This window comes from Henckelia pumila, unplaced genomic scaffold (assembly GCF_033568475.1).
Source record: "Henckelia pumila isolate YLH828 unplaced genomic scaffold, ASM3356847v2 CTG_466, whole genome shotgun sequence".
NCBI lineage: Eukaryota > Viridiplantae > Streptophyta > Magnoliopsida > Lamiales > Gesneriaceae > Henckelia > Henckelia pumila.
This window is the reverse complement of record NW_027331833.1, coordinates 5,048,862-5,056,302: the sequence shown is the minus strand read 5'-3', so window position 1 is coordinate 5,056,302 and position 7,441 is coordinate 5,048,862. Positions and strand designations below refer to the sequence as shown.

At 29.8% G+C, this 7,441-nt stretch overlaps 1 long non-coding RNA gene across 1 annotated transcript; it reads left to right on the top strand.

Annotated features, from left to right (window-relative positions):
* Positions 1-4,911: 4,911 nt before the first annotated feature.
* LOC140872675 (uncharacterized) lies at positions 4,912-7,236 on the top strand. The gene is made up of 4 exons (XR_012147881.1): positions 4,912-5,749; positions 6,106-6,172; positions 6,740-6,781; positions 6,858-7,236. It is a non-coding gene; the product is annotated as an uncharacterized lncRNA (long non-coding RNA).
* The last annotated feature ends 205 nt before the right edge of the window (positions 7,237-7,441 follow it).

The following is a 7,441-nucleotide window of genomic DNA, read 5'->3' as shown; positions in this document are numbered from 1 at the left end:
TTCTAAAATATTATTATTTTTATTTAGATTTGAATTGAATCGACTCATCTCACAAATATAAAATCTAAAACCATAAGACTATCTCACAAGAAATTTTTTCATATGAAAAACTATTGATTTGGAAATAACAAAAAATGATCATATTTAGATAATTATTCAATTGGTATAGACACATGACATGTGTGCAAAGGAGCACTGATATAATTTATTGATATTTGAAAATCTATTTTATGATATATATATATATATATATATATATATATATATATATATATATAAACATACATACATACGATTATTCTGAAGTTATTTTAAGATAAATCCACTTGATTTTTTAATTCACTCTCATGTTTACGAGGGTTCACTATCATATAATAGGTTAATTAAGAGAACAAAAGTTAGGGACAAATATATTCTTGAAAACGACTATATCTATACATTTTTCATTGAATTGTCAAATAGAATTTTGGTGTGGTCAGAATTTATGAATAAAAGCTAATATGATTTTGAACCAATATAATATTCCGTTTATTTTGAAATATTAATGGTTAGAAATTACTTTATCCAGTTTAGACCGAAAACCGGATTGAACCAAATATTTTTTAGCGTTGTGACTCAACACTCATGGACCTCACATGAACCAAATTGAATGTCGAATTTTCTAGTTATATTTAGACTTTGTGAGGAAATTAAACCACATTGCTAAATTCTAACAATATTCGAGTATGTTTGCGTGGATGAAATGTTTTTAAATTAAATCGTCATTTTTCAGACTTTCAGCCCATTGTATTTACGGTTAATTGGGAGGTGAATATTTTTTCGATGTCGATTGATTTCAATTTTCATGCCGTAACATTTTAATAAATCACTTTAGTCGATTATAATACGAAATCCAAATGTTTTCCAATTTAGAATGATTTTACAATTCAAATCGTACACAATTTTTTCGAAAACAAATCATGGGTTTTTGTAGTCGAATTCGCGACAGAGACTATATGTTTCATCCGGGATAATATGGGAGTACTAACTACTTCAACATAATAGAAGTATGTTTTTTTTTTTTTGAGAGGATAATAGAAGTATGTTTTTATACACATTGTAACCTTAATTTTTACATTTATTTTTTTAATTAATATATATAAAAAATTTGGTCCAAAGAGAATAATTGTTGCAATAGAAACAACACGATGGTGACGAGAAAATTACAAAAAGGCAACGAAAAGAGAGCCAAAAAGGAAAAAAAGAGCTAACAAAAAAACAAATACGATGTCAAGTGTGGATGCTTTCACTGTTTCACATTTGCTTTTTCCAGTCTCTCTGCTACCCTGAATTTGACGGTTCAGATCTTTACTTAATTCTTTAACCCAGTACCTTCAACGGGCAAGATTTTAAAAATATCTTATTCGTAGCACCACATAATTTGTCATATTTTGATGTTTATTATTATTTTTTTAATAATTATTTGCACCAAATACTCTTTTGAAATATTTAAAATGCATTTTAATAGACATATTCAACTCTGACCTTTTATAAAATTAGCACACTAGTCCCTTCAGATGAGTGATTATTGCGCACGCGCCCCTCATACAACTGGACAAACATTTTGATATTTTTTTTGCACAAAATATCACTGTGAAATATTAAAAATGCATATTTAACCCCCTAAGAGTATAATTTTTAAATATATTCAACCCATAGTACACAATTTTTATTAACGTCCAATTATAAAATATTTAGCAAATATTTTTTTCGTTTTATTAATTTTTATTTTTATTTTAAATTTAAATTTATTATGATTAATTAATTGTTTTTTAAAAAATATTATTATTTTTTCTTGCTATCATTATTTTATTAAACTCACTTCGTGTTTCCAACTTCTCCATTAAACATGCATTCATAAACGAAATTTAAATAGCTTAAAGTACCAAAATATTAAACCAAAATAATAATTTCATGCATATTAATTTTCAATTTAGGACTATATATTTTTGAATCAAAATCTAAATTTTTTAAAATGCACTGCATAATTTTAATTAAACAATAATACACAATATTTATTAATATTTAATTATAAAATATTTTTCAAACATTTTTAATTTTATTTATTTTTAATTTTTTATTTTAAATTTATAATTCTTAATTAATTTGTTTCTAAAAAATATTATTACTTTATCTCGTTTTCATTATTTTATCAAATCACTTCATGTTTTCAACTTCTCCATTAAACATGATTCATAAATAAGGATTTAAATATCTTAAAGTACCAAAATATTGAACCAAAATGATAAGTTCATGAATATTATTTTTTCGATTCAAAATTATATAACCATGTTATTTTTTATTATTTATTACAAATTATGCAATGTATCTTCTCGAAAAATTTAAATTTTGTTTCAATAATATATAGTCTTAAATAGAAAAAGTAATATGTTTGAACTTATCAGTTTAGTTCAATATTTTGGTACTTGAAATTATTTAAATCCTTGTTTATGAATGCATGCTTAATGGAAAAGTTGAAAATACAAAGTGAGTTTAATAAAATAATGATAGCATGATAAAATAATAATATTTTTTTAGAAAATAATTAATTAATGATAATAAATTTAAAATAAAAATAAAAATTAATAAAACAAAATTTTTTGCTAAATATTTATAATTGGATCTTAATAAAAATTGTGTATTATAGGTTGAATAGATTTAAAAATTATATTCAAAAGGGGTTAAATATGTATTTTTAATATTTCACAAGGGTATTTGGTGCAAAAAGAAATATCAAATTGTTTGCACAGTCGCATGAGGGGCGCGTGCGCAACAATCACTCATATGAAGGGGCGAGTGTGCTAATTTTATAAAAGGTCAGAGTTGAAGATGCCTATTAAATTTTCATAGGGGAGAAATGTGCATTTTCAATATTTCACAGGGATGTTTAATGCAAATAACTCTTTTTTTTAATTGAGTAAGTATTTTGTAAGAAGATTTCACGGATCTATATCTATAGGTACGGATTGATCAAGTCCATATTTGTAGTGAAAAATATTATTTTTAGTATAAATATACACAAAGGCTCCCGTGAGATGATCTCATGAGCCAATTTTGTGAGATTAATCTCATGTTTGGTCATTCATAAAAAAATATTATTTTTATGCCAAAAATATTAATTTTTATTGTAAATATGAACATTATTGACATGTTTCACAGATAAAAATCAATGCGACCGTATCACAAGATACACTCAAAAATAATATTTTTTGCCACATCATCTCCATAACTATATAAATTTTATCTCATGTGTTGAGATATAGATCATTAGATCCATGATTTGTGCACTATCCTAAAGGTAAGATCTCGTTATCTCTGAATTAATTATTTTATTTTCTCATGTATTCTTGAAATGAGAAAAAACTTTGTATTTATTGTTAATCATGGACGACAAAATTGATTACAAATGGAAAGTGAATGTGATAATTATTGCATTATAGAAATTATAAGTAGAAATTTCATGGGAATTTTGGTTGTGGACAAGATTGTGGTCTCCTTTGGGGTACGTTGTTTACCATAATGTCAACATAGAAATTAGGATTTGAGAAATAGTAATTGAAATCTCAGAGAACGAAATCGTATGTTCGCTTCATACAATAATATCTGCTAAATGTCACAAATTTAAAGGTTACATTTTTTTAGACATCCATCTCGAATGTATAGTCATAAATAATTTTTTTCCCAATCATTTTACAATTAATAAATCTCTTAAATAAATTAATTTCTTTCAACAAATTTCTGAATCTTATTAAAATTAACGCTTATTATATGAGATTAAAATGATCAATTTCTTTTGTAAAATTTATTTTTCCAGTAATTTTTTAATGTGTAAAAAACGCATAAAGCCTAAATATATGAAACATGTGATATATATATATATATATATATACATATATATATATATATATATATATATGTACACATGAATATATGTATATATTGATATAATATTATTTTATGCTATGTAAATATATGTTGATATAATATTAATTTCAATTATGTACAGAAAGTTTTCGTCCAACGATGAACATTAAGGATATATAGTTTTAATAAAAAAGCTTATGTGTTACAGTTTCACGAGTCAATTTGTAAGATAATTTTTATTCGATTAGACTGATAAAAAAATATTATTTTTATGTAAAAAAATATTATTTTTCATTATAAATATGATTTGCATCGATTCATTTTTCGAATATAAATCCGTCATGTCCTCTCATACGAAGCATACTATAGATTATATAGCAGGAAATATTACATAAAGTGAAGCATATCATTTCGTTCCAATTTTCGAATCCCCTTATGTTTTTACATGATTAAGATAAAAAGATACAATTTGATTATCTAATGGGAGAAGGTAAGCCTAACTATTTTCTTTCAAGATTTTTACATCGATTTTTTTTTTTTCAAATTTACATCTTCGTCTCTCATGAATTTTGGCATTCCACTTTTATATATATATATATATATATATATATATATATACGACTTTGTTCCCCTCTATATATATATATATATATATATATATATATATATATATATATACGACTTTGTTCCCCTGCACCCTTGGGTGCAGGGGAAAATGGGGTGCCAGCCTCCCATGCCATTTTTTCTTTTTTTTTAAAAAAAAAAAATTTTTTTTTAAAAAAATTGAGCCCTAATTTGGGATTGTTCGGTCCTACCCCCATGGGGTTTGGGGTACGTATAGGCATGTGATTGACCAATTCATGTGGGCCCCACATCAATTGACGTGGGCCCCACATGAATGGACCACTCACATGCTGCCACCTACCCCATGGGATAAAACGGTAGGGTCTAACGAACCCTAATTTGGACGTGTCTTCCTCTTCCCTACCCATCACTCCCGTTCTTCTCTCCTATCTCATTCACCCACCCCTTCTCTATCTCCTCAGACGGCCGCCACTCTTCGGCAAGGGATCTAGAGAAGACCGGGAGGTAGCAGGTTGCTTATCCACGGATCGGAGAGGTGGTGCTCGGTGGGTGGCAGCCCGGCGACGAAGGAATGGACGGGCAGCGAGAGTGCTGCGGTGAAGATCTGGGCGTGAGCAGTGTGTGGTGAAGATCCGGGTGCAGGAAGGCGGTGTGGGGCGTAAATGGATCGCCTGATCTTCTAGAACCGGGGTTGGAGGCGGTGAGGCAAGGGATCTTCTCGGTCAGGGTGACTGCACAAAGCGACGATGGTGAAGGTGAATGGGGTGAATGGAGACGATGGCTGCTGGTGAACGGACACGGAGAAGATGGTGAATGGAAATGGTGATGGTGAATGCATTGAATGCAGACGGATGGCAATGATGGGAACAGTGATGGTGATGGTGATGGTGATGGAAGCACGATGAAGAATTGGGATGCGTCGATGCTGGCCTCAGGGCAGTGCCCTGAGCCAGTCATCGCTTGACACGTGGCGATACTTTATAATCTTTTTTTTAATTTTTGTCCCTCTTTTGACCCATCACCCAAACCATGGTTAACTTACACGGGTTTTTTATTAGTTTGAAAAGCACCAAAAAGTCCCAAAAATCTCATTTTGGAAAATCTTTCCCCTTCTCGCTCAAACCTCTTCTCTCCGAAACTTGAGAACCCTAAAATTATTTTCAATCCTCAGTTTCGAGCTCTCCATATTAAGTCTTTCCAAGCAACAACAACGTTCCTTCCGATAAGTGATTATGCAGCATTTGGTCCTTTTCGATTAAAGGTAAAAAAAATTCGATTTCAATTTTTTTTTGGAAGGAAGATGTGCTCGTACCTCTTGATTTGACTGGGGTGGGCTTTATAACATATATTTTTTTTTAAAGGAGGAAGATGTACGCTTACCTCTTTCTTTGAGACTAGGGTGGGCTTTATATCATTTTTTTTTTGGAAGGAGGAAGATGTACGCTTACCTCTTTTTTTTTGGAAGGAAGAAGATGTACTCTTTACCTCTTTCTTCGACTGGGGTGGGCTTTATATCATTTTTTTTTTTGAAGGAGGAAGATGTATCGACTGGGGTGGGCTTTATATCATTATCATGTCATCTTAACTTTCTTCTCCTTTCAAAATTTTGATGCGCAGGGACATGACTTGGTTTGTTCTTCAATCGAAAACAGATATAGTTGAAATAACCCGGAGCCGAAAACAGGTAGAAGTTATGTACATGGAAAATTAAACTCAGGCGAAGTATGATATTTGGGATCAATTGTTTTTTAATTTAGCTTGAATTTGTGTTAACTGTATCTTACAGTTATTCTGAAATTTAAAATAATATATGCAATGTTTTCAATTCTTGAATTTGGTAGCTTGATTTTTTATTTTTATTAAATGCTCTTTCACTAATGTCCTTTATTTAAGAAAATCTACACATAATACTTGAGTTTGCATGTCATTATTGTGAAACAAATTGCTGCTTGTGGAATGTCAATGGAAAGGAGAAGTGTATTTCTAAGAAGAAAAAAATATGTGTAGCTGGCATTGCTTTCGGATTTCATTGTATTTGACCACTGGATTGATGTGAATATTGAAAAATCTTAGATTATATATGTGCGTAATATCTCAAGAGGAATCGTTGTATCAGTATTATATGGTCACATCTATCTACAATAGTAAAGATCTTAGTTGAGATTTCATTTAGAGGAAGTTTAGAGTTCTTGTATTTCGTAGTAGTTGTATTATGTGTGGTGATTATGAGATTGAAATTTCCTTTTTACAGGAGCACTCATCTGTCTCACCAGGTTTTGATATTATTTAGATGGTAAGTCACAGACAGTTAATTGATTTATTTTATTATAATATGATTTTTTGAATATGGAATCTTGAATTTTGTTTAGGGGAAAGCCTACGTTGTCTTTGAAGGAAAGAATCCTGGTGTTTATGGATCTTGGGTAGAAACACATGCTGAAGTCAAAGATTACGAAAATCCTTTATACGAAAAGTTTTTGAGTAGGGCAGAGGCGATAAAAGCGTTTGAGGACTATGTGAAAAAACGTCCAACTAATTCATTCAAGACAAAGAGCGAGGAAAGTTCATGTGGTACTTCTAGTTCACAACGAAATTCTCGTCAAGCAGAAAAAATTGTTGAATTGGAAGATGTCCTGTCAAATTTGCAAAATGATGTTTTGCAGATCATGAAGAAAATGGACGACATGAAACAAAAGTTAGAAGATATGAGATTGAATGGTAGTGGTTAGTTTGTGCTAGAAACTGTGATGTAATGTAATGCTAGACCAATTAGTGTAATTGTATTTTGAAAATGTTTAGTGATTGTAAACGTTATCATTGTTCTGTTCTATGGATGAAGAATGTCGCCTTAAAATAGAATGTCCCTTTATGTCAATTTTAAGTCGGAATATGTTTAATATATAGAAGATGTTTTTTTTTACCTGAAAGTGAAAATCGATGCTTGAAGTTTAAA